Source organism: Primulina tabacum, chromosome 15, assembly GCF_025594145.1.
Source record: "Primulina tabacum isolate GXHZ01 chromosome 15, ASM2559414v2, whole genome shotgun sequence".
In the NCBI taxonomy this organism is placed as follows: Eukaryota; Viridiplantae; Streptophyta; class Magnoliopsida; order Lamiales; family Gesneriaceae; genus Primulina; species Primulina tabacum.
In genome coordinates this window covers 36282973-36310871 of record NC_134564.1, presented here as the reverse complement: position 1 = coordinate 36310871, position 27899 = coordinate 36282973, and the positions used below count along the sequence as shown (strand labels likewise).

The 27899-nt window shown below is 35.7% G+C and overlaps 1 long non-coding RNA gene and 1 other non-coding gene across 2 annotated transcripts in view; both read right to left on the bottom strand.

Moving 5' to 3' along the window:
• Positions 1-27899, bottom strand: part of LOC142528132 (uncharacterized) — a 55639-nt gene that overhangs the window by 4089 nt on the left and 23651 nt on the right. The window lies entirely within an intron of this gene.
• On the bottom strand, positions 733-838 carry LOC142528147 (small nucleolar RNA R71). Its single transcript, XR_012815629.1, has one exon. It is a non-coding gene; the product is annotated as a small nucleolar RNA R71 (small nucleolar RNA).

The following is a 27899-nucleotide window of genomic DNA, read 5'->3' as shown; positions in this document are numbered from 1 at the left end:
TCGTGCACTTGCGATTAATTTTTGAGCATACAAAACCATAATTTTATTAAGGATTTAACAGTGCAAGTTTTGCTCGATCAAGTTTTTGACGCCGTTGCCGGGGACTGTTAATCTACAATTTTATTTATAGTTATTTTCTTTAGCATTATTTTATCTCTCTTGAGCTAACACTCCATATTTTATTCCAGATATCTTGTCTAGTGCATGCCAAAGTCACTTGACGTGGAGCTTGAGTTTGATCCTGAAACTGAAAGAACTTTCCGCAGGCGAAGACAACAACAGAGACTTAAAGAACTGATGGAGAGACACGAGCAAGAACGTGAGGAGGAACAGCGTGAAGATAGACAAGTTGAGATGCCACGTCGCATACCGATGCTAGAGTATGCCCAGCCTTCTTTGGAGGGTGCACGCCCTAGCATTGTGAGGCCTATTGTGTGGGAAAATCACTTTGAAATCAAGCCAGCTATAATCCAGATGATTCAGAACACAGTCCAATTTGGAGGAACTGCAGTAGATGACCCAAACACGCACATCAAGGATTTTCTTGAAATTTTCGATACTTTTAAATTCAATGGAGTTTCTGATGATGCTGTTAGATTGCGTTTGTTTCCTTTCTCTTTACGTGATAAGCTAAAGCATGGTTAAATTGTTTGCCTGTAGGTTCGATCACTACATGGGGAGACATGGCGAAAGCATTTCTCATTAAATAATTTCCTCCATCAAAGACCATGAAGCTGCGGGCAGACATTACAACATTTGCTCAATTCGATCAGGAGTCTTTACATGAGGCATGGGAACGCTTCAAGGATCTACTACGAAGATGCCCACATCACGAATTACAACTTGGGTTAGTCGTTCAAACATTTTATTATGGTTTGCTCTCTCCTAACCGTACTATGATAGATGATGCTGCTTGTGGAAACTTGTTGAGAAAAACTGCGGAAGAAGGATATGAGTTGTTGGAGGAGATGGCTGCTAGCAGTTATCATCCTCAATCTGATAGGAACAACCAGCGGAGAAGTGCAGGAGTTCATCAGGTAACTGATTTTTCTGCCATTACTGCACAACTTGATGCATTGAACAGGAAACTGGACGGCTTGAACATGGGTGGCACAGCTATGCGTCTTCAAGAGATATTCTGTGATAAATGTGGAGGTGAACACTATGTGAAAGACTGTCAAGATGGCAATCCCTTCTACGTGCAAAATGAGGCACCGGTGAATCAAGTGGGAGTCCAAAACCGCCCAAGGAATGACCCTTATTCGAACACATACAATCCTGGGTGGAGGCAACATCCCAACTTCTCATGGGGCGGTCAAAACAGTCAGAATCGACCGCAAGGAGGACAACCATATGGGAAACAACCGATGTACAGATCTGATCCTCCTAGAGAAGAAAAATCCAACCTGGAGCAAATGATGTCTAAGTTTATTTCATCCACTGAAACTAGACTTCAAAACCAGGATGCATCGATAAAAGGGCTCGAGAATCAAATTGGACAGTTGGCCAAGATGATAGCAAGTAGAGAGCCGGGCACCTTGCCAAGTAACACAGAGACAAATCCAAAAGAGCAAGTAAAGGCCATCGAGTTGAAGAGTGGGAAAATTTTAGAGTCGAGAGAAAAAGGAAAAAATCAAGTGCCGGATGAACTGACTGAGACATCTAAAGGTAAGTCTTCGAACACTGCACCAGCACCCACTGCACAATCAAAAATTGTTATTCCTCCACATTTCCCTGCAGCATTGAAAAAAGCAAAACTAGATGCACAATTCGGTAAGTTTCTTGAGGTATTTAAATAATTGCATATCAATATTCCCTTCGCTGGTGCTTTAATGCAACTGCCTAGTTATGCTAAATTTTTGAAGGATATCTTAGCAAACAAGAGAAAATTGGAGGACTACATGATGGTAAATCTAACTAAAAATTGCTCTGCTTTGGTGTAGAACAAAATCTCACCGAAACTTAAAGATTCAGGGAGTTTTTCTATTCCTTGCATGATTGGTGATGTTGTTTTTCATAAAGCCTTGTGTGATCTTGGTGCAAGTATTAATCTTATGCCGTTGTCTGTGTTTAAGAAACTGGGATTGGGCGAGCCTAAGCCAACGAGGATGTCTTTACAACTGGCTGACAGATCTGTCAAGTATCCACGAGGAGTGATTGAGGATGTGTTAGTTAAAGTGGACAAATTTATTTTTCCTGCGGACTTCGTGATGCTTGACATGGAGGAAGACATGGAGATGCCTTTGATTTTGGGGAGACCATTCCTTGCAACTGGCAAGGCTTTGATTGATGTTCAAGAAGGGAAGTTGAGATTGAGAGTGTGGGAGGAAGAGATTACTTTTGATGTCTTTAATGCACTTAAGCACACTTTGCATTCTGATAGTTGTTTTAGAATTGATGCTTTTGATCTTCTTGTGTCTAACTATGTGCAGGATGCTCTTAGGGATCCTTTGGAAACCGCTATCACTACTGAATTGGGAGAAGAGGAATTGGACGAAGAAAAACCTGAAATAGTGGCATACTTTAATGCCAACCATCCATGGAAAAAGCCAGTGAGGATGAGACTGGAAGATCTGGGGGATCGAAGAGATTTGACCCCTCCCAAGTCAAGCATAGAGGAACCACCGACGCTTGAGCTCAAACCATTGCATCCGCACCTAAAGTACGTGTACCTAGTTGAGAATAACACTTTACCTGTCATTATTTCTGCTGCTTTGACAGATGTTATGGAGGACAAACTGTTGAAAGTCTTGAAAGCGCACAAGAGTGCATTTGCGTGGAAAGTGGCGGATATTAAAGGGATCAATCCATCAGTCTGCATGCACAAGATATTGATGGAAGAAAAGTACTCACCTCTCGTGCAACCTCAGAGAAGATTGAATCCAAAGATGCAAGAGGTAGTAAAGACAGAAACTATCAAACTCCTTGATGCAGGTATTATCTATCCTATATCTGATAGTGCATGGGTATGTCATGTTCAGTGTGTGCCGAAAAAAGGTGGGATTACTGTGATCACAAATGAAAATAATGAATTAATACCCACTATGACTGTTACGGAATGGCGTGTGTGCATTGATTATAGGAAGTTAAATGATACCACCCGTAAAGACCACTTTCCCCTTCCTTTTATTGATCAAATGCTTGAGAGGTTAGCGGGTCATGAGTTTTATTGCTTTTTGGATGGGTATTCTGGGTATAACCAAATCATGATTGCGCCCGAGGACCAAGAGAAAACCACTTTCACTTGTCCTTATGACACTTTTGCTTTTAGACGGACGCCTTTTGGTTTGTGTAATGCCCCGGCCACTTTTCAGCGATTCATGACCGCGATATTTCATGACATGATAGAAACTTTTCTTGAAATTTTTATGGATAACTTCTCGATTTTTTGCCCTTCTTTTGATGACTGTTTGCAGAACTTGAAGGTGGTGTTGATGAGATGCGAGGAGACGAATTTGGTGCTGAATTGGGAAAAGTGTCATTTTATGGTGCAAGAAGGGATAGAATTTGTGACGTCCCGAAAATTTGAGTTCCACATGAACCACGTGCGTGCAAGTTATTAAATCCCTCATGTATTTTATTAAATGGTTTTAATGCATGTTTATTTCATTAATTTGTGTTTTAATTCATGATCTATGAATTTGCATTATTTTAAATCATTATATAATGCACGTTAAAACGTTTTCCTTGAGTTTTATATTTCAGGCGATTATTCGAGGCGGGATCGAGAGAAAGAGACCGGCGACGAATTTAGGCGATTTTAAAATGTGGTATTTATTTAAAGTCAAGAAAATTGCATTTAAATGATTTATTAAGTTTTAGCATTTTTAAAGCCTGATTTAATTATTAGGTGATTTTAAGATTTTTAAACTTTCAAAAGTTTAGCACTTGTGTATTTTATTTTAAATTAAGGGAGACTATTAGATTAGGGGGGATAGTGTTTTTATTTAGCATATTAATGGATTATTAGAATTTTATTATCTTAATTAAATCCTTAAAACCCTCCTCCCACTAACTCACACACCCGTTTCCAATTTTATTCACAAAACTCACGCACACACACTTGGCAACACGCACACACACTCACGGTCACACACACTTGCACACACACCATCTCATCTCTTTGTTTTAAAAAGAAACATAGATATCTAGGTTTCCTTATTTCTTCCTCTAGCAGCCGCCCCTTCTTCTGAAATTGTCCAGCGAATTTTCGTGTGCTTTATTGCAAGAAAATCATCCCACGATCGTCCCGGATCAATCCTCGCGCCATCTCCGCTTCGGTATCGCAGGTTCGGTAACTTTTAACATCAAAAGGCACGTATAATCTCTCTTTTGCTGCGTCGATCATGTCATATTATGTTTTGCGTTATTTTATGCGTAAAATTCATGTGTGATGTTCACAGTTTGAGCGGTTAATTGTTTAGATCGATTTTGAAGGAAACTTTTTAGATCTAAATCACGTTTTTACTGTTCTTCTTAAAACTGCGAATTTTCAATCTCGAATCTGAGAAAACTTTCAACGTGAAAAATGTAGAACTTTTCGATACCTTCGATTTGATATAAAATTCGAAATTTTTGGACGAAAATTGAGTGAGTTATGACGCTTTTCATAGGACTGCTCAAACTGCGTTTTCAGACAATTATGTATTGATATGTTCTAGAGATTTTGCTGTTGCAGGCTTCGTTGGGGATCGACGAGCGAGCGTTGCTGCGTATAGGTATATTGATAATGATGTTGGGATGGTCTTTGACGTTTTGATTCGCGTCGTTAGGCACATTAGAGATCGAGGAGTCGTAAAACTATTTTGTTGTATCAAAATTTAAGTTATGAGTTTATGGTGTTGCGTGGGGTGTGTCGTCCCTTGGAGATATTTGGGACATTTGTGGAGTCGATCCAGTGCCACAGTGTCCTAGGATGGGTCTCGAGGCGTTGTTCACCATTTGTGTAATCGAATTCGAAGAGTATAAGCTTTTAAGTCGCGGAGTCCAGGTTACTCGGCGCCCGAGCGATAACTTCCTGCCGCCCGAGCGCCATCCTTCCTGTTCGAATGTTTTTCCCCGTAACCTCGGCGCCCGAGCGGAAGTTTGTCACCGTCCGAGCGCGGACCCTAGCGCCCGAGCGGTAAAGTTTCACCGCCCGAGCGCCACCCCTTCTGTCCAAATAATCTGTTCTTTCTTCTTTTCAAGTTCTAATAGTGAGTTCATGTCTTTTACGGTTGAGAAATGTTCACACGGCATCTTAGAGTTTGTTTCGGGGTTTGATGTCCTGGTTATTATGATTAAACGAGGTCAAGTCCCGAGTGATCTAGAATGTCATAAGCCATTTATGCACTTCGGTGGTGAGCTCGAGTTCCTACGTCTAAGTTATGCAAGTTAAGTGTTGAAATTCATGTTAGTGTGCAGCAGCGGCCCCAAATGAAATCCAACGAATCCCTCAAAGCCAAGTAAGTATGTTGACGTGCAAGAAAATATTTTATTTTTGAGGTATGCTAAATGTCTTGTGACCAAATTATGAATGGGTTTGGAAGTCGGTGAACGTGGCTGAGGACCTCTCCACCCCGTTAAATTATGAACGGGTTAGATCGTGGTTGGAAAGCGTTAAATCATGAACGGGGACCAACCAGCCCGTTAAATCATGAACGGGGATCTCATGTATGTGGCAGTGGATACGTCCCTGTCAGCCCAGTACTGTGGTTTGTCTGATCAGGCGTTTATTATGTATGGGTCACTTGCATTGAAACATGCCTCTACGCAAAAATGAAGTCATGTATGTTTAAGTATGATAAAGTATGCAAGCATGTTTATGAAAGCTTTTAAGTTATGGCACGTCTATATATGTATGCAAATTCAAGCTCATTTCAAATCCAAGCTTCAAGTATGTATGTTCTATTTTAAAGTTGCATGCGATTTTATTATGTATTACTTGCTATTCTCAGTTTATACGTGTTGAGTCTTTAGACTCACTAGACTTGATCGATGCAGGTGAGGATGACTATGAGGAGACAGGAGGTGGGGACCAAGGAGCAGGCTTGGACTGAGTGGGAGGCTAGACCCGAGGACCGCCCACGTTATTTTAACATTTTTATGCAAATTTAAAATACTCTGATTTTATGTTTGATGCGAGACTTTTTGAGCAAGCTTTTCTTTTAACAAGATTTTTATTGGTGAATGGATGATGTAGTGACGACCGTATTGATTTTATTTTCGTATTCAAGAAAATTTTTAATTTTTCCGCAAATTTTAAGTAGTACAAGTACGGTACGTTACAGTATTGGGGCACAAGATATCAGAGCATGGAATAGAGGTGGATAAGGCAAAAGTCGAAGTTATCAAGAACTTACCACCTCCGACATCCATAAAGGGAGTTAGAAGTTTTCTAGGCCACGCCGGCTTTTATCGGCGTTTATCAAAGATTTTTCTAAAATTGCCAAACCTCTATCTTCCTTACTTATGAAAGATGCGCCCTTTGATTTTAATTCTGACTGTGTACAGGCATACGAGGATTTGAAGGAGCGCCTGGTGACGGCTCCTGTCTTGGTGGCACCAGATTGGGATCTACCTTTCGAGATCATGTGCGACGCCAGTGACACTGCGGTGGGAGCAGTGCTTGGCCAGCGGCAAAACAAGGTATTTCATACAATTTACTATGCAAGTAAGACCTTAGATGAGGCTCAAATGAATTATGCAACAACTGAAAAGGAGTTACTTGCAGTAGTATTTGCGCTTGACAAATTTCATTCCTATCTTGTTCTGTCTAAAGTCATTGTTTACACAGACCACTCTGCACTAAAATATTTACTGGCTAAGAAAGATGCGAAGCCACGACTACTTAGGTGGATTTTACTGTTGCAAGAGTTCGATTTAGAAATAAAGGATAAGAAGGGTGTTGAAAATGTGGTAGTTGATCATCTTTCTAGGCTAGAGTACGTTAGTAAAAATTGTGAAAACGATGAAATAGACGATTGGTTTCCGGATGAACAGCTTCTAGCGGTAACAAATTGTCCTTGGTTTGCAAACTTTGCGAATTTTCTTGTTACACGCTCACCCCCTCCAAATTTAACATTTCACCAAAGAAAGAAATTTTTTTTGGACGTGAAATATTATTTTTGGGAGGAACCCTTCTTGTTCAAAATATGTGCAGATTCTATGATGAGAAGGTGTGTTTCAGAGGAAGCGTTTGGTCAAATTCTCAATCATTGCCATGACCGTGAGGTAGGTGGTCACTTTGGACCAACAAGGACGGCATCTAAGGTACTCGAATGTGGCTTTTATTGGCCAACCCTCTTTAAAGATGCTCGTTCTTATGTGCTAGCGGGTGATAGATGCCAACGGACAGGTAACATCTCTAACCGTCATGAAATGCCATTAAATAATATTATTGAGTGTGAGGTTTTTGATGTATGGGGGATAGATTTCATGGGACCGTTCCCCAGTTCGTTCACGAAAAAATATATCTTGGTCGCGGTTGATTATGTGTCTAAGTGGGTCGAGGCAGAAGCGTATGCCACTAACGATGCTCAAGTGGTCCTGAAATTTTTGAAGAAAAATATTTTTAACAGGTTTGGGACACCACGGGCAATCATTAGTGATGGTGGCACCCATTTTTGCAACAAACTCTTTGAAAAACTTTTGAGCAAATACGGTGTCACACACAAGATCTCTACCCCATATCACCCCCAACGAGCGGTCAAGTGGAAGTGTCGAACTGAGAGATAAAGCGAATTTTAGAGAAAGTTGTAGGTGTTAGTAGGAAAGACTGATCAGTGAGATTAGATGATGCTCTTTGGGCATATATGACTGCTTTTAAAACACCTATAGGCACTACACCATATAGGTTGTTGTTTGGTAAAGCATGTCATTTACCTGTAGAGTTAGAGCATCGAGCATACTGGGCTACAAAAGCATTGAACTTTAATTTTACTGATGCAGAAAGACGTCTGCTGCAACTGGATCAGTTGGAGGAATTCTGAAACCTGGCATATGATCTTGCAATGTCATACAAGGAGAAGACGAAGAAGGCCCATGACAAGCGGATCATTGAGAGGGAAATTCAAGGAAGATGACAATGTCCTACTCTACAACTCCCGATTGCGACTATTCCCCGGAAAGTTGAAGTCGCAATGGTCTGGTCCATTCGTGATTGCCAAAGTCTACCGATCGGGAGCTGTAGAATTGCACGATGGAAAGGATGGGACCTTCACGGTCAATGCACAGCGACTGAAGCACTACATGGGTGGCACAGTTGAGCCACAACTTGGAATCACCCGGTTCCAGGACAATCCGAACTGAAATTGACCGACAGTCAAGCTCTCGATTATAAATTGAGAACTACTTCTCTTTTCCTTATCTTGTATTTCATTCGATTTTTTATTTGTTTTCTTGTTGCTTAAAAAAATAGTGAATTTTCCCGAGATCTCGGCGCTCGGGCGGTAGGTAATTATCTACCGCTCGAGCGCCATCACTCAAGCCGAAAAATTAAATTCCCGAGAACATGGCGCTCGAGCGGTACTTTTCCACCGCTCGAGCGCGCCTGCTGTTAAAATCGCGAATCCCCTTCCCGTTTTTTCATTCTGCGAAAATCTTTCCCCCAAATCCCTAACTCTACCTCACCCCCTTTTCGATTTTCTTGTGCAGGAGCTCCAATCCCTACTCCAATTTCTGGCAAGGTAGGACAATCTTATTAGGGAAGCTAGACTCTTACATCACTCCGGTCATCTTCTCCGATTCACCCACCATCTCCATCAACACCACCATGGCTCCAAAGAAACAACGAGGTAATCTCGGTTCAGCCTCTTCATCTTCGTCCTTCGATAGAAATCGTTTTGTGAGTGCGGCGGCTAGGGAGAGATACGATCATGCTAAGATTAATAGAAACCCCATAGCTGAAAGAGGATTTTGTCGTACACTGGACGATAGATACGTACCAACCCTTGTGGACTTGGAGAGACGTGGGTGGGAAAAATTTAGCGAGCAACCTAAGGTAGCCGTGGTGTCTGTGGTTAGGGAATTCTACGCTAATGCCCGTGAACGAACCGATGGTAGGGCCTTTGTTAGAGGAAAGCTTGTGCTGTTTGATTCTGCCACGATTAACTCCCTCTTAGAAACGGCTGAGTTTGATGACTCTAACTTCCAGGCGTTAGTGGCTGATCCCAACTACACCTTGATTATCGAGACTCTATGTCATCCGGGTGCGACGTGGAAACCGTTGGGCGGACCGCCAAGCTGTTTCGACGAGAAATACTTTAAAGCTGAAGTTGCCATGTGGTATTTGTTTGTGGCCCGAAGAATGATGCCAGTCTCGCATAAGAGCGAGGTACAAAAGGAACGAGCGGTGCTACTTTTTGCTTTGACACAAGGATACAACATAAATGTGGGAAAACTTATAGCTTCTCAGATCATGTTGAGTGCTCACAACAGCCACATTGGTCTTTTCTTCCGACCATCATATCCGAATTGTGTGCACGGGCAGGGGTAAATTTTCGGGACGACGAGGAGTGGCTTCAACCGATGTAGCCAATTTGTGTGGAGGATGAACGGCGGAAGAGGGAAAAGCGACGGGTCGACTTCCCCGATCAGGAGGAGGAAGCTGGTGGATCAAGCACTGCTGTCCCTCGTCGCCCACCACCCTGTCGGCGTACTCAGAACGAAAAGATTGATGAGGGTCTTGCCTTCATGGCTCACCAGGAGAAAGTCAACAACAACGTCGCGGCACATCTTGCCCATCTCGACTCCATGATGCGCACCATGCTCATCCACGGGGGCGTAGACCCCGAGACCATCCTACCGCCTCCGCCATTTATGCCCCCTACCAGTTTCAGTACGACTATCTTCATCAGGGAGATGCGGCAGGAGTGCCACCGCCGGAGCACGACAACGAGGAGCCTTGATCAGGGGAGTTCACTGTTTCCCCTTCCTTGCACTTTTATTTCTTTACTGCTTTCTGTTTTCTTTCTTACCGTTTTTCAGTCTGGCATGTTTTTAGCTTTTGTGTTTATGAGTCTGCATTCGTGTTAGCATTTCTGTGTTTTGGTTCTTTTGTGCAATTGGGACATTGCACACTTTTAGTATGAGGGGGTCGTTTTTCGTATTCGTATTTGTTGTCTTTCGTATTTGTCTTGCATGAGTGTCAGTTGATGGTGAAACGAGTAAATTGGTAGCCAATGATGATTATGGGATAAATGAACAGCATGTTGCTTAGTCGTATCACTCGTATGAATCCCCTGGTGAATTGTATGTTTTCATATGCACATAAAGGTGGGTTTTGGTAGTGGTGTGAATAACAGTCGAGTTTAAAATATCTGTGGGAGAAATTGAAAGAAACATGATATGCGAGTTGCACTTGAATGAGTTTCGGTTGATAGAAGTGGCCAACCGGTAGCATTAACTCGAGTAGATAATCAGAGCATACCTAAAATCCTCTTTGTCCCAATCGTGCATAGAGCCTCAAAAGCCATCCCTAGGCCATCTAAAAGCAAACACCTTATATTCAGAACCCAGGGAGTACACATGAGAAAATTATGCACTCAAAAAAAAAAGTGTTTATTGTTGTGAATAACAAAAGGGGATGTAAGGTGTGGGGGAGCCAAAAGGGATGAAATCTTATCCCGAGGCTAAAAAGATGAAGATGTAAGGCGTTGAGAAATGTCAGAAAAAAATTCTGACAAGTACATAATGAAAATGATCAGTGTACTTCCCATTTTTTTTGAGCCGTTTGAAAACTCATGGATATTGACCCCCTAATTCATGTTGTACAACCAGGTAATTTTGCCACTTTGTGTTTACTTGTTGGTCACAAATAGAAACGGAACTCAGGATAAAGAAACTGGCGTTGAACTGTCGATTCGGTGACTTGCATGATTCGCGAATAAAACTGTCTGAAGCACAAGCTAGATAATCCCACAGCACACACACACGACCACACTTCCTGGTCATATCAAAAAGCTATAAGGTGCTTTGAAAGGTGTGGGGACCCGGACGCTAATCATGTTCTTAATCGTCATTGGGACTAAATCAATTATAATAAACAGGGTCTAAATTTTTTTTTTTAAATGCGGAAGGTAATGGAATCAAACTCCTATACATATCAGTATAAAAATATAAATCTGATACAATATACAATCATACACATCTCAGGTTCAACAACTAACTGTCAAGTGTCTAAACCCTATCTCTAGTCCAAGTCCGTAGTCTCCACTCTACTCGATCTTTCTTCACCTCTGTGACCCTGAACCAGTCTCACCTGTTGCCATGCACACATACAAACAAGACAACAGCCGGATAACTCCGGTGAGATATAAATATCCCAGTATAAACAATGTATTAATGCAATCATATAAAACATATATAAAAGCATAAACAGTCAATAAAACATGTATCCAATCTGACTACATGCACAAATACGAATCTGTATTTAAATCAATGACTTGTTATCTTTCTTATCTTATTTCTAATCTAGGGATCCCGATCTTAGTTAGACTTTTGGTATGCTGTATCGAGTGTCTACAATAGACGTCGATCTACATCTAAGCTCATCGATACACCGTAAGTCTAGAGTCTTATCGGTTCTGACAAAGACTCGGCGGTTCTGCCCTAGCTAGGCTGATCTGCCCTAGACTCAAACTCTGGCTCTGCTATCATTCAATAGACTAAACACATCAATCTGATAATCTGCAAATATCAATGCAATAAAATAAAGTATGTGATTTAGGGAAACTCGAGTCAAACCTAACTCGAGTTGTGCAATCCTGAATCAACATTTATTTATACCTTTCTTGTTGTCGCTCTGATACAATCAAAGTCTTGATTCAAAGTCTGTCACTGTTCAATCTGGCAATGATAATATCAATATTCTGTATCAATATTCTAATCAACCCACAACATCTCTGTTTATCAAATTCTGACAGTACAATAGTACAATCTTGCGATACCGGTGATACCACACCAGTATCTACTAGTTCCCATAATTTACAATCATCCATCGTACAAATCTGATATCACATCTCATTCAATTTAACTCTGAAATTCATAACAATTTCATAATCAATCTGTTTCTTAATCTGACTTCGATTCTATGATGTCTACTATGTCAAGAACACTATATATGAATCGTATCTGATTCTGGACATAGCATAATTTCAAATCTTAACAAAACGTAACAAAACTTACGTCCTGTTGTACCTGTCGTTGCTAGGAACACAGTGCTGAATTCAGATTACAAATCAGACGGACAGATCAAAATATAAAGGCGCAAGGATTTCTTCGTAATTCTCTGAAACCTTTTCTCGACTCTTTTTCTCGTTTTTTGAAGAATGCAAAGTGATATACGTATATATATATATATATCCAATTGCATGTAGAGATACGTGTCCTCATTTTCCACCATTTTCAGGCAGCGCTCGGGCGGTGGTAATTTACCGCTCGGGCGCGGCCCTCTCTGTCCAAACATTTCCAAATGCACCCTTGGCGCTCGGGCGGTCAAAAACTACCGCCCGGGCGCCAACTCTTCTGCCCGCAACGTATATTTGATGAACATTGGCGCTCGGGCGGTCACTTTCTACCGCTCGGGCGGTCACTTTCTACCGCTCGGGCGCCAGACTTTCTGTCCCCAAGTTGTGTAAATCATATTCTTGGTCCGATTTGGGTCTCGTAATGGCCCAGCTATAATCACATTAGTTTAACTTCAATAATCTCATGTTAATATAATTAAAATCTTGTATTAACTGAATCAAGATCTTGGCCCTTACATTTCTCCCCCTCTAAGATACGATTTCGTCCCCGAAATCACATGTAATCAATCGTATTCCTAAGGAGTATATATACAAAAACTATATAAAAAATTTACATTAGCGAAATAACTCTGGGAACTCTTGTCTCATATCTGAATAGTTTCCCAGGTTGCTTCTTCAGTACCATGACGAGTCCATTGAACTTTTACAAGTGGAATGGTCTTTGTTCTGAGCTGTTTTTCTTTACGATCAATAATCTGAATCGGTTTTTCAACATAGCTCAATGTTTCATCCAGTTCAGGCCTCGTCTGGTTGAATAGCATGTGAAGCATCAGGAAGATATTTCCTTAATAACGATACATGAAAGACATCATGTATCCCAGATAGTGAAGGTGGTAAAGCGAGTCGATAGGCACGATCTCCTATCTTCGCGAGAATCTCATAAGGCCCAATGTATCGTAGGAGACAATTTCTCTTTCTTGCCAAATCTGACAACTACTCTGAAAGGTGAAATCTTTAAGAATACTCGGTCTCCTACTTCAAATACCAACGGTCTACGTCGAACATTGGCATATTTGGCCTGTCTGTCTTGTGCCTGCCTTCATTTTCTTTCGAATTATCTTCACTTTTTCTGTCATATCTCTGATCATGTCAGGTCCAATTTCAGGCACTTCAGAGATATCATCCCAATATAGAGGGGATCGACACTTCTTTCCGTACAACACTTCGAATGGTGCCATCTCAATACTCGTCTGATAGCTGTTGTTGTACGAAAACTCACAAAGCGGCAATGCATCTTGCCAATTAGGGCTAAAATCTAGCACTACTGCTCTCAGCATATCCTCCAGTGTCTGGATAGTCCGCTCTGACTGTCCGTCGGTCTGTGGATGATACGCGGTACTCAAATGTAACTTTGTACCGAGAGCCTGCTGCAAACTCTGCCAGAAGTGCGAAGTAAATCGAGGATCACGATCTGATACAATCGACTTCGGCACTCCATGCAATCTGACCACTTCTCTGACATAGATTTCTGCCATCTGGTCAAATCTGTACGTCATCTTGTACGGAATAAAACATGCGGATTTGGTCAATCTGTCGATCACGACCCAAATCGCATCATAACCTCGGGAGGAACGCGGTAGCTGCGTTACAAAATCCATGGAAATGTGATCCCATTTCCATTCAGGAATGGACAAACTCTGTAATAATCATCCTGGTTTCTTTCTTTCTACCTTCACCTGCTGGCAATTCAGACATTTGGAAACAAATTCGGCAATGTCAGTCTTCATTTGTTTCCACCAGAACTGTCTTTTCAAATCGTTATACATCTTTCTGCCACCAGGATGAATGCTGAATCGACTGTTGTGCGCTTCTGACAATATCTGTCGTCTCAAATTTGAAACATTCGGCACAACCAGACGATTATTCACATACAAGACATTATCACGTACCTGATACTCTGATCGATGTCCTGTTCTGACTATCGATACTGATTTCTGTATATTCTGATCAACTCTCTGAGCTGCCTTAATTCTCATGATCAGCTCTGGTTCTACTTGTACCGTATAGAGTCTCAACGGTCTATAATCTGTTTCAAATGCTAATCCAGACAAACAGCAGTCTTCTACCAAATTTGAAACACCAATCGTCGATAAGGATAAAGAACATACCTTTCGACTTAATGCATCTGCTGCTGCATTAGACTTTCCTGGATAGTATTTGATTTCACAATCAAAATCTTTAAGCAAATCAAGCCATCTTCGCTGTCTCATATTCAATTCAGATTGTGAAAACAGATATTTCAAACTCTTATGATCAGAATATATCTCAAACTTCTCCCCATAAAGGTAATGTCGCCATATCTTTAATGCAAAGACAATGGCTGCCAATTCAAGGTCATGAATTGGGTAACGAGTCTCATGTGGTTTAAGTTGTCTTGAGGCATAAGCGACAACATGTCCTCGTTGCATCAGCACACATCCCAACCCTCTGTGAGAAGCGTCACAATAAACCACAAAATCACCAGTACCGGATGGAATAGTCAACACCGGGCACTGGTCAACCTCTTCTTCAACTCCAAAAAACTGGTCTCGCATTCTTCTGACCAAACAAATGGAGCATTCTTTTGAGTCAGCTTAGTAATTGGTTTTGCTATACTCGAAAAATCTTTAATGAAACGACGGTAGTATCCTGCTAAACCCATGAAACTGCGAATTTCAGGCACTGATGTCGATCTTGGCCAAGAAATCACGGCTTCCACTTTACTGGGATCAACTGATATACCATCTCCAGATATAATATGACCCAGAAATATTACCTGTCTTAGCCAAAACTCACATTTCGACAGTTTAGCATATAATTTTTCAGCTCTTAAAATTCGTAACACAGTTCTTAAATGCTCAGCATGCTCACTCGTATTCTTTGAATAAATCAAAATATCATCGGTGAAAATAATCACAAAATCATCGAGATATTTCTGGAATACACGGTTCATTAATCCAATAAACACAGCTGGAGCATTCGTCAGATCAAACGGCATGACAATAAATTCATAGTGTTCATACCTGGTTCTGAATGCTGTCTTTGAGACATCAGAATCTCTGACTCTCAGCTGATGATATCCCGATCTTAAATCAATCTTGGAATATACTGAAGAACCCTGCAACTGATCGAATAAATCATCAATACGAGGCAAAGGATATTTATTCTTTATCGTTGCCTTAGTTCAGTTGCCTATAGTCGATGCAGAGTCTCATCGAACCGTATTTCTTTCTTACAAACAATACTGGAGCACCCCAAGGAGAAACACTCGGTCTGATGTACCCCTTGGCCAGTAAGTCTTCCAGCTGATTCTTCAATTCTTTCAATTCAACTGGTGCCATTCTGTACGGAGCTCTAGAAATCGGTATTGTACCTGGCATCAATTCAATGCTGAAGTCTATCTCTCTAACTGGAGGTAATCCTGGGATCTCATCTGGGAAGACGTCAGCAAACTCACGTACCACTGGCAGATCTGCCAATGCTGGACTCGACTTCAGTAAATCTACTGAATATACAAGGAACCCTTCTGCTCCTTTCTGTAACAATCGAGTCATAGATAGTACGGATACTAAAGGAATTCTCGATCTAGAACCCTTACCATAAAATTTTCCACTCTTCAGCCATATCTGGTCTGAATCTCACTATCTTGTGGAAACAATCAACTGTCGCTCTGTACTTGGTCAGCATATCAATACCGATAATACAGTCAAAGTCAGACAACCCAAGTACGATGCAATCTAACTCTATCTCATGCCCGTCATACTGTAGTAGACAATGCTTAACAGAATTTATAGATATCAAACATGTCCCCAAAGGCGAAGAGACAGACACTACAGTAGCTAAAGACTCTACAAGCAATGCATGACTCAGTGCAAATCGTTCAGAAATAAATGTGTGTGAAGCACCGATATCAATTAGTACATAAGCAGAGTAACCACATAAAGAACAGTTACCTGCCACAACGTCATCTGGTGCTTCCTGGGTCCTGCTCCTCTGTCAAAGCGAATACTCTGGCCTGCTGTCTAGGAGGCTGGCTACCCGTCTGGCTTCCTCCTGGCCTCTGCTGTGACTGAGCTGGCACTGGCTGGAATGTGTGAACAGCAGCTGATCATCTCTCAGTCTGTGCTGCTGATCCCGATGACTCGGCCCCCTGAGATCTTTGGGAACCTCTCTGGGGACACACTTTAGCAAAGTGTCCCGGCTGTTTACATATGTTGCAACTACCAGTCACTCCCTGGCATTGCTCAGTTGCATGTCTTCCTCCGCAAGTCTTACAGTAAACTCCAGTGTAACTCTGGCTCTGTCTGGAACCACCGGAGCTGGAAGAACTGCTGCCAGATTTCTTGAATTGCTTTCCTCTGGCTTTCAAAAATTCTTTCTTCCCTCCACTACTGCTGCCACCCTCAAATCTGGGAGGTGGTTGTTGTGGTCTCGGTGCTGGAGGCACAAATGAAGCCCCTTTCTGTCTCATCAGACCGGCTTCTGCTCCCTTAGCTCTGTTCAGGGCGTCAGTAAAATTATTCGGTCGCCCTGTGTTCACCAATGTGAAAATGTTGGGGTTCAAGCCATTGATGAACCGGTCAGCAGTAGCTTCTTCGCTGTCAGCCACATGTGGAGCAAATTTCAGCAAGGAGGAGAATTTGGACACGTATTCTTCTATGTTCATCTGTCCCTGCCTTAGATTGGCAAACTCCACCCCCTTGTCCTTTCGATACGACACTGGAAAGAATCGTTCATAAAATTCAGTTCTAAATATATTCCAGGTAATAATCGTACCTCTATGCTCCATGGCTCTCTTTCTCGTAATCCACCAGTCTTTTGCAACATCGTGTAACTGGTGTCCAATTAATTTCACTCTCCTCTCATCTGTATACTCCAATGATTCAAACAGCATTTCAATATCATCAAGCCAACTCTCGCATTCCACAGCGTTCTCTGTTCCTTTCAAAGTCGGCGGATGAAATGACTGAAATCGTTTCAATAACGTTTCCATTGGAGTCGGGGTGACATCCATTGGAGGATTTGATGTACTTCCCTGTTCTAGGGACTCGTCTCGAAGGCATATCTGGTAATCAAATAGATTAGTAACAAATACCACAATTCTGTTTCAATCCTCCTCTGATCATCTTACTGCTGATCTAGAATCAGTGCTGATCCAGTTTCAATACAACATATTACTATATCAAATCAGATAAAGAAGTAACATGTAATAAAGCAGTAAGACATGCTAGCATTCAAAAGTAGGAAAGAAAACCTCAATCTACCCCGCTCACTAGCCTCTTCTATCTCAATCTAAAGGATCTATCGCTCTGATACCACCTGTTGTGGGGATCCGGACGCTAATCATGTTCTTAATCGTCATTGGGACTAAATCAATTATAATAAACAGGGTCTAAATTTTTTTTTAAAATGCGGAAGATAATGGAATCAAACTCCTATACATATCAGTATAAAAATATAAATCTGATACAATATACAATCATACACATCTCAGGTTCAACAACTAACTGTCAAGTGTCTAAACCCTATCTCTAGTCCAAGTCCGTAGTCTCCACTCTACTCGATCTTTCTTCACCTATCTGACCCTGAACCAGTCCCACCTGTTGCCATGCACACATACAAACAAGACAACAGCCGGATAACTCCGGTGAGATATAAATATCCCAGTATAAACAATGTATTAATGCAATCATATAAAACATATATAAAAGCATAAACAGTCAATAAAACATGTATCCAATCTGACTACATGCACAAATACGAATCTGTATTTAAATCAATGACTTGTTATCTTTCTTATCTTATTTCTAATCTAGGGATCCCGATCTTAGTTAGACTTTTGGTATGCTGTATCGAGTGTCTACAATAGACGTCGATCTACATATAAGCTCATCGATACACCGTAAGTCTAGAGTCTTATCGGTTCTGACAAAGACTCGGCGGTTCTGCCCTAGCTAGGCTGATCTGCCCTAGACTCAAACTCTGGCTCTGCTATCATTCAATAGACTAAACATATCAATCTGATAATCTGCAAATATCAATGCAATAAAATAAAGTATGTGATTTAGGGAAACTCAAGTCAAACCTAACTCGAGTTGTGCAATCCTGAATCAACATTTATTTATACCTTTCTTGCTGTCGCTCTGATACAATCAAAGTCTTGATTCAAAGTCTGTCACTGTTCAATCTGTCAATGATAATATCAATATTCTGTATCAATATTCTAATCAACCCACAACATCTCTGTTTATCAAATTCTGACAGTACAATAGTACAATCTTGCGATACCGGTGATACCACACCAGTATCTACTAGTTCCCATAATTTACCATCATCCATCGTACAAATCTGACATCACATCTCAGTCAATTTAACTCTGAAATTCATAACAATTCCATAATCAATCTGTTTCTTAATCTGACTTCGATTCTATGATGTCTACTATGTCAAGAACACTATATATGAATCGTATCTGATTCTGGACATAGCATAATTTCAAATCTTAACAAAACGTAACAAAACTTACGTCTGTTGTAGCTGTCGTTGCTAGGAACACGGTGCTGAAGTCAGATTACAAATCAGACGGACGGATCAAAATATAAAGGCGCAAGGATTTCTTCGTAATTCTCTGAAACCTTTTCTAGACTCTTTTTCTCGTTTTTTGAAGAATGCAAAGTGATATACGTATATATATATATCCAATTGCATGTAGAGATATGTGTCCTCATTTTCCACCATTTTCAGGCGGCGCTCGGGCGATGGTAATTTACCGCTCGGGCGCGGCCCTCTCTGTCCAAACATTTCCGAATGCACCCTTGGCGCTCGGGCGGTCAAAAACTACAGCCCGGGCGCCAACTCTTCTGCCCGCAACGTATATTTGATGAACACTGGCGCTCGGGCGGTCACTTTCTACCGCTCGGGCGCCAGACTTTCTGTCCCCAAGTTGTGTAAATCATATGCTTGGTCCGATTTGGGTCTCGTAATGGCCCAGCTATAATCACATTAGTTTAACTTCAATAATCTCATGTTAATATAATTAAAATCTCATATTAACTGAATCAAGATCTTGGCCCTTACAAAAGGGGTATTGATAAATGTTGTGATTTGACTAATTGGATGTGGTTCATAAACCCGCTGAGGCAGGAGATGTCAGTTTGCTACTTCAGTTCGTTATTTTAATACTTTAGTTTTGTGTTTGTTTCGTGTTGTGATTGTGGTCTGTAACCTATTTTGCTTGAGGGCAAGCACAAGGTTAGTATGAGGGGGTTGATAAATGTGATTTTTACGTGTTTATTGCATCAGTGTGTGTGTATTTGCATTGTGCATGCGTATATTTTATTCACATTTTGTTCATTTTAGAGTAAACATTTGCATGTGATCATGTCTCACTCGGGCGTGACGAATTTGTAGGAAAAATGGTCGGAAAACTAAAATCAGAGCCAAGTGCCAAGTTAAGAAGATAATGTATTGAAGAGGCGGCGCTCGGGCGGTAAAATTATTATTTCCCCAAACAATTGTTCATTTTAAGTCGCAAGCTTAAAAGGTAACTCATCTCTTACAGTATCCAAATATAAAATGCTTTCAAGTCTTAGTTCTAAGATGATACCAATCCAAGAAACTCGATAAGCAACCATAGATTCAACACCTACTAATGCTCAATTCTAACCCATTCAATACCAATACAAGTACTAACCTTTCAAAAAAAAAAGAATACGAGTACTAATACACACTATTTAATATATCATACTGTACAAGTCATTATTCCTTCTACATGAAACTGCGGCATCTTACAACTTCATCCCTCGAAGTCACACAAATAAAATATTTTAATAAGTCGATATATTTTTAATGCATATGAATTCGATTCAAAATCTATACATATTATAAAAGTGTGAATCAAGGTCAAAGTTTTTCTATTGTGTATTGTCAACTTTGTCCTTAGTTTGTACATACAGAAAAAATTTAGTGAGGATGTTTTTGTCAAATCAGTTATTATGATAAGGACAAAATTGTCAAACTACATTTATGTTAGATAATGATCAAGTTGCCAAAAAACCTGAAACTTTAAAATTCTTTGATTTTTATTTTCTTATAGATGAATGGAACAAATTTTTTCATAAAAAATATTAATTTGAAAATTTTGAAATATAAAAATATATTGATTTTATTTGTTTATAGATGAAGTGAAAAAGAATTTTTTCACAAAAAGTTTAATTTTTAGAAGATTAAAATAACAAAATTCTTTTGTTTTATTTTCTTGTAAATAAAGTGAAAATATTTTTTTCCACAAAAACTTAATTTGTATAACGATATGATTTTAAATATATTTTATTTTACGTTCATTAAGATTAATTTTTTTAAATGAAGAATTAAAATAATGAAGCCAAATAATTAAACTAATTTTGTTTTTGTTTTAACAAGGTTGGTGTCATGAAGAAAGTTCGATATTTAATTACATTTACAAAATTATACAAGAATTATCAGATATAATCCTAATAAATATTTCATTGATATTTATTTTATCTATATTTCTTTATCAAAAAGAAAGTCAACTAATATTGCTCAAAGCCTTGGTTTATTATGAAAATTTAACGACATAAGATTGAATAATGTATTTGTATTAATTTAAGTTGGGTGCAATAATTGTCCCTACTTGGTAGAGCGATCGAACCGTGGTGCTTGAGCTGTTGTGTTGTTTAAAAGATTTGAATTGCACCATTACTACTAGCTATAGCTTTTGGTAAAGCGGCAAGCGCTCGGTCCTACATTTTGGTATCAGAGCCAAGGTCACGGGTTCGATTCCCATTGATTGCAAGGAGTGCAATTATTGGGAGGGAGATTGTTGGGTACAATAATTGTCCCTGCTTGATAGAGCGATCGAACCGTGGTGCTTGAGCTGTTGTGCGGTTTAAAAGATTTGAGTTACACCATTACTACTAGCTATAGCTTTTGGTAAAGCGGTAAGTGCTCGGTCCTACATTTTTAACTATATTTTCCTCTTTTTAAAGGCTAGAAATTATAACAATTATTTTATGAGAGATTCTTGCAATTAACGAATGATTATTTTTATAAGAGATATATATTGACAAATCGGTTATAGTTTTTGTAACATTAAAAGATATATCTTTGAATGTAAATTTTTAAAATTATGATAAATAAATTTTTATAAAATTTATTCATTAGCAATACTCACTACTTCTCCATGGACAAAGTCAAAGTTGTTTGGTTTTTATTTACTTGTAGATGAAGTGAACAAATGTTTTTCACCAAAATATTTGTTTGAATGTGATTTATTTTATTTTGTAGATTTATAATCTTTTGAATGATTTTATATATGCAAGAAGTTTATCTTTAATTTGGTGAGGATGTTTTTGTAAAATCAATTATTTTGATGATGTCAAGATTATCAATCTACGTATGCTAGGCAAGGATCAAGTTGCCAAGAAGATTGAAACTCAAAAATTCTTTGATTTTTATTTTCTTGTAGATGAATTGAACATATATTTTTCCGCAAAATATTAATTTGAGAATATTGAAATACAAAAAATCATGGGTTTTATTTGTTTATAGATGAAGCCAAAATAATTTTTTTCCAAAAAAATTAGTTTGTACAATATTGAAATACCAAAATTCTTTTGTTTTATTTGGTTGTAAATATAGTGAATTTTTTCCACAAAAAACATAATTTGTGTAAGGACATGATATTAAATATCCTCTATTTTGCATTAATTGAAAATAATTAATTTAAAACGATGAATTAAAATAATGAAGCCAAATAATTAAATCATGTGGGTTGGTGTTATGAAGAAGGTTCGACGATTAATTACATTTTACAAAAATTATACTAAGCATTATTGGATATAGAAGAAAGATGACCTTATAAATATTTCGTGAGTATTAATTATTCTATCTATTTTTCTTTATAAAAAATACAACTAATATTTTTCAAAGCCTAGTTTATTATTAAAATTTAACAATATATGATTGAATATATACAGTTTTACTAATTTTAACTATTTTTCGTCTTTGTAAAGATCAGAAACTATAACAATTACTTATTTGATAATCTTGCAATTCACGAAGATGTATTTTTATAAATGATGGATATAAGTAAATCAATTATAGATTTATGTAACCTGAAATGACATATCTTTTAAGATAAATTTTTAAAATTATTATGAATAAATCTTTACAAAAATTATTCATTATTGCTCGATATTTCTCCTTATGAGTTATGATTGATAATAAGAAAAGTCAAATTTATTTGTTTTTATTTGTTTGTAGATGAAGTGAACATGTATTTTTCACAAAATATTAAATTGAATATGATTTGTTTTATTTTGTAAATCTATAATCTTTTGAATGAGTTATATATGCAAGAAGTTTCTCAGAAAAAAATTAATATATACAAATTTAATACTTCCAATAATATAGGATGAAACATAAAAAAATAAATGTCATCGTAATTTTGAATTTTTGTATTTAAATAACATATTGCATTAATATGTTATATCATTAAGAGTTGAACACCTTTTGATAAATATAATAAAATTTTAATTAAATCATATTTTGTCAGTTGTCTAGAAGATAGAATAACCAAAGTTCATTGATTTTATTTGCTTGTAGATTAAGTTAAAATATTTACAAAAAATAAATATAATTTGTAGAATACTGAAATAACAAAATTCTTTTGTTTTATTTGCTTGATGAAACAAACTTTTTTTTCTACAAAACACTTAATTTGTGTGGAGATTTGTAGAGGCATCAAATAGAGAAGAATATACATTTCTTCTCATAAGATTTGCTAATGAAGATGACGAGAATATTGTTTTTCACATTGAAGAAAAAACCGATGACAACAAAAAATCGTGAAAGCAATATAAATTGAAAATATAAAAGAAGAAAACATTTGAAGCAATAATTTAATTTAAGGTTTAAAATATATTATCTATATTATATTTTTATTTTTCATAAATCAATAACACGTGGTAAAATAAGTGTTCAACGTTATGTATTATATTTTTTTTCTTCTTTCAAATTTAATTTTAATAACTATTGTGATATTAATTTTATATTATATTTTCTCTAATGTCTAATTTATACAAAATTATAATATTTATTACTACTATGTTTTTCAAGAATTATTAATTTATTTAGATTGCGCTTGGATAAATTGATTTCAAATTTATGGATTAGAATTATACTTTTCTTGTTAACAATGAAACAATATATCAAATCTTGAATATACACATTACTTATTTACATATTATTATTTATATAAAGTAAAATAAATTTCAATTAACATTATTATTGGGTGGACTTGAAAAATATCATAATTAACATGAAATACTACTATATAAACATGAAATGAGTTGATTTGAAGTTTGTGATGTTACTTCTCTAAATAACAAAAATACATTTGAATTTATTGAAATCCGTGGATTTGAAATCCTTCCATTCAAGAATAACTTTAGATTTATAACACATAAAGTCTTAAACAAATATCTTTTGCACTCATTTTATAATACATGCAGTACAAACTATATTACATTTAATTTCCTACGGATAATGCTAAAGGTACAACCAATATATCGTACTGCGATATTTACAACAATTATATCGTGAGATTTTGTTATTATTTATGTGATTTTATATTTAATTTGTCATGAGATTTTTATAAATTAAATTTCTGTATTGATTTTTTTGAATTGTAAGAATTATTGTACAAATTTAGTTGCACATGTAGCATTACTCGTTTTTTATCGACTAATATAGCATGAAATCATTAATATATAATTTTTTGTAAATTAATCTCTTCTGATTTCATTTCTTTAACAACAATTATTGATAATAGAAATGTATTTTCACGTGCGTCGCACGTGTCTTTACCTAGTATCTATAAAAGTGTGAATCAAGGTCAAAGTTTTTCTATTGTGTATTGTCAACTTTGTCATTAGTTTGTACATACAGGAAAAATTTAGTGATGATGTTTTTGTCAAATCAGCTATTATGATAAGGACAAAATTATCAAACTACATTTATGTTAGATAATGATCAAGATGACAAAAAAATCTGAAACTTTAAAATTCTTTGATTTTTATTTTCTTGTAGATAAATTGAACAAACTTTTTTCACAAAAAAATATTAATTTGAAAAAATTAAAATACCAAAATATATTGGTTTTGTTTGCTTATAGATGAAGTGAAAAAGAATTTTTTTCACAAAAAACTTAATTTGTAGATTTTTTCACAAAAAAGTTAATTTGTAGAAGATTAAAATAACAAAATTCTTTTGTTTTATTTTCTTGTAAATAAGGTGAAAATATTTTTTCCAAAAAAACTTAATTTGTATAACGATATAATGTTAAATATCTTTTATTTTACGTTCATTAAAATTAATTATTTTAAAATGAAGAATTAAACTAATGAAGCCAAATATTTAAACTAATTTTGTTTTTGTTTTAACAAGGTTGGTGTCATAAAGAAGGTTCGATATTTAATTACATTTACAAAATGATACAAGAATTATCAGATATAAATATAGATAATCTTAATAAATATTTTATTGACATTTATTTTATCTATATTTCTTTATTAAAAAGAAAGTCAACTAATATTGTTCAAAGCCTTGGTTTATTATAAAAATTTAACGATATAAGATTGAATAATATATTTGTATTTATTTTAACTATAATTTCCTCTTTTTAAAGGCTAGAAACTATAACAATTATTTTATGTGAGATTCTTGCAATAACCAATGATTATTTTTATAAGAGATATATATTGACAAATCGGTTATAGTTTTTGTAACATTAAAAGATATATATTTGAATTTGAATTTTTAAAATTATGATAAATAAATTTTTAGAAAATTTATTCATTAGCAACACTCACTACTTCTCCATGGACAAAGTCAAAGTTGTTTGGTTTTTATTTATTTGTAGATGAAGTGAACAAATGTTTTTCACAAAAATACTTGTTTGAATGTAATTTATTTTATTTTGTAGATTTATAATCTTTTGAATGATTTTATATATGCAAGAAGTTTATCTTTAATTTGGTGCGGAAGTTTTTGTAAAATCAATTATTATGATGATGTCAAGATTATCAATCTACGTACGCTAGGCAATGATCAATTTGCCAAGAAGATTGAACTCCAAAATTCTTTGGTTTTTATTTTCTTGTAGATGAATTGAACATATTTTTTTCCGCAAAATATTAATTTGAGAATATTGAAATACAAAAAATCATGGGTTTTATTTGTTTATAGATGAAGCCAAAATAATTTTTTCCAAAAAAATTAGTTTGTACAATATTGAAATACCAAAATTCTTTTGTTTTATTTGGTTGTAAATATAGTGAATTTTTTCCACAAAAAACATAATTTGTGTAAGGACATGATATTAAATATCCTCTATTTTGCATTAATTGAAAATAATTAATTTAAAACGATGAATTAAAATAATGAAGCCAAATAATTAAATCATGTGGGTTGGTGTTATGAAGAAGGTTCGACGATTAATTACATTTTACAAAAATTATACTAAGCATTATTGGATATAGAAGAAAGATGACCTTATAAATATTTCGTGAGTATTAATTATTCTATCTATTTTTCTTTATAAAAATTACAACTAATATTTTTCAAAGCCTTAGTTTATTATTAAAATTTAACAATATATGATTGAATACATACAATTTTACTAATTTTAATTATTTTTCGTCTTTGTAAATATCAGAAACTATAACAATTACTTATTTGATGATCTTGCAATTGACGAAGATGTATTTTTATAAAAGATGGATATAAGTAAATCAATTATAGATTTATGTAATCTGAAATGACATATCTTTCAAGGTAAATTTTTAAAATTATTATGAATAAATCTTTACAAAAATTATTCATTATTGCTCGATATTTCTCCTTATGAGTTATGATTGATAATAAGAAAGGTCAAATTTATTTGTTTTTATTTGCTTGTAGATGAAGTGAACATATATTTTTCACAAAATATTAAATTGAATATGATTTTTTTTATTTTGTAAATATATAATCTTTTGAATGAGTTATATATGCAAAAAGTTTTTCAGAAAAAAATTAATATATACAATTTAATACTTCCAATAATATAGTATGAAATATAAAAAAATATGTTATCGTAATTTTTAATTTTTGTATTTAAATAACATATTGCATAAATATGTTATATCATTAAGAGTTGAACACTTTTTGATAAATATAATAAAATATTAATTAAATTATATTTTGTCAGTTGTCTAGAAGATAGAATAACCAAAATTCATTGATTTTATTTGCTTGTAGAGTAAGTTAAAATATTTACAAAAAATAAATATAATTTGTAGAATACTGAAATAACAAAATTCTTTGGTTTTATTTGCTTGATGAAACAAACTTTTTTTTCCTACAAAACACTTAATTGTGTGGAGATTTGTAGAGGGATCAAATAGAGAAGAATATACAGTTCTTCTATAAGATTTGCTAATGAAGATGACGAGAATATTGTTTTTTCACAGAGGAAAAAAAACTGATGACCAAAAAAAAAATCGTAAAAGCAATATAAATTGAAAATATAAAAGAAGAAAACGTTTGAAGTAATAATTTAATTTAAGGTTTAGAATATATTATCTATATTATATTTTTATTTTTCATAAATCAATAACACGTGGTAAAATAAATGGTCAATATTATGTATTATACTTTTTTCTTCTCTCAAATTTAATTTTAATTACTATTGTGATATCAATTTTATATTATATTTTCTCCAATGTCTAATTTATACAAAATTATAATATTTATTACTAATATATTTTTTAACAATTATTAATTTATTTAAATTACGCTTGGATAAATTGATTTCAAATTTATGGATTAGAATTACAATTTTATTGTTAACAATGAAACAATATATCAAATCTTGAATCTACACATTACTTATTTACATATTATTATTTATATAAAGTAGAATAAATTTCAAATAACATTATTATTGGGTGTAGTTGAAAAATATCCTAACTAACATGAAATACTACTATATAAACATGAAATGAGTGGATTTGAAGTTTATGATGTTATTTCTCTAAATAACAAAAATACATTTGAATGTATTGAAATTCATGGATTTGAAATTCTTCCATTCAAGAATAACCTTAGATTTATAACACATAAAATTTTTAAACAAATATCTTTTGCACTCATTTTATAATACATGTAGTACAAATTATATCACATTGAATTTCCTACTGATAATGCTAAAGGTACAACCAATATATCGTACTGCGATATTTATAACAATTATATCGTGAGATTTTGTTATTATCTAATGAGTTTTTATATTTAATTTATCATGAGTTTTTGATAAATGAAATTTCTGTATCGATTTTTTTGAACTGTAAGAATTATTGTACAAATTTGGTTGCACATGTAGTATCACTCATTTTCTATCGACTAATATAGCATGAAATCATTAATATATAATTTTTTGTAAATTAATCTCTTATGATCTCATTTCTTTAACAACAATTATTGATAATAGAAATGTATTTTCACGTGCGTCGCACGTGTCTTTACCTAGTATACAATAAAAGTCTCCTAACTATTTCAATCATAATTATG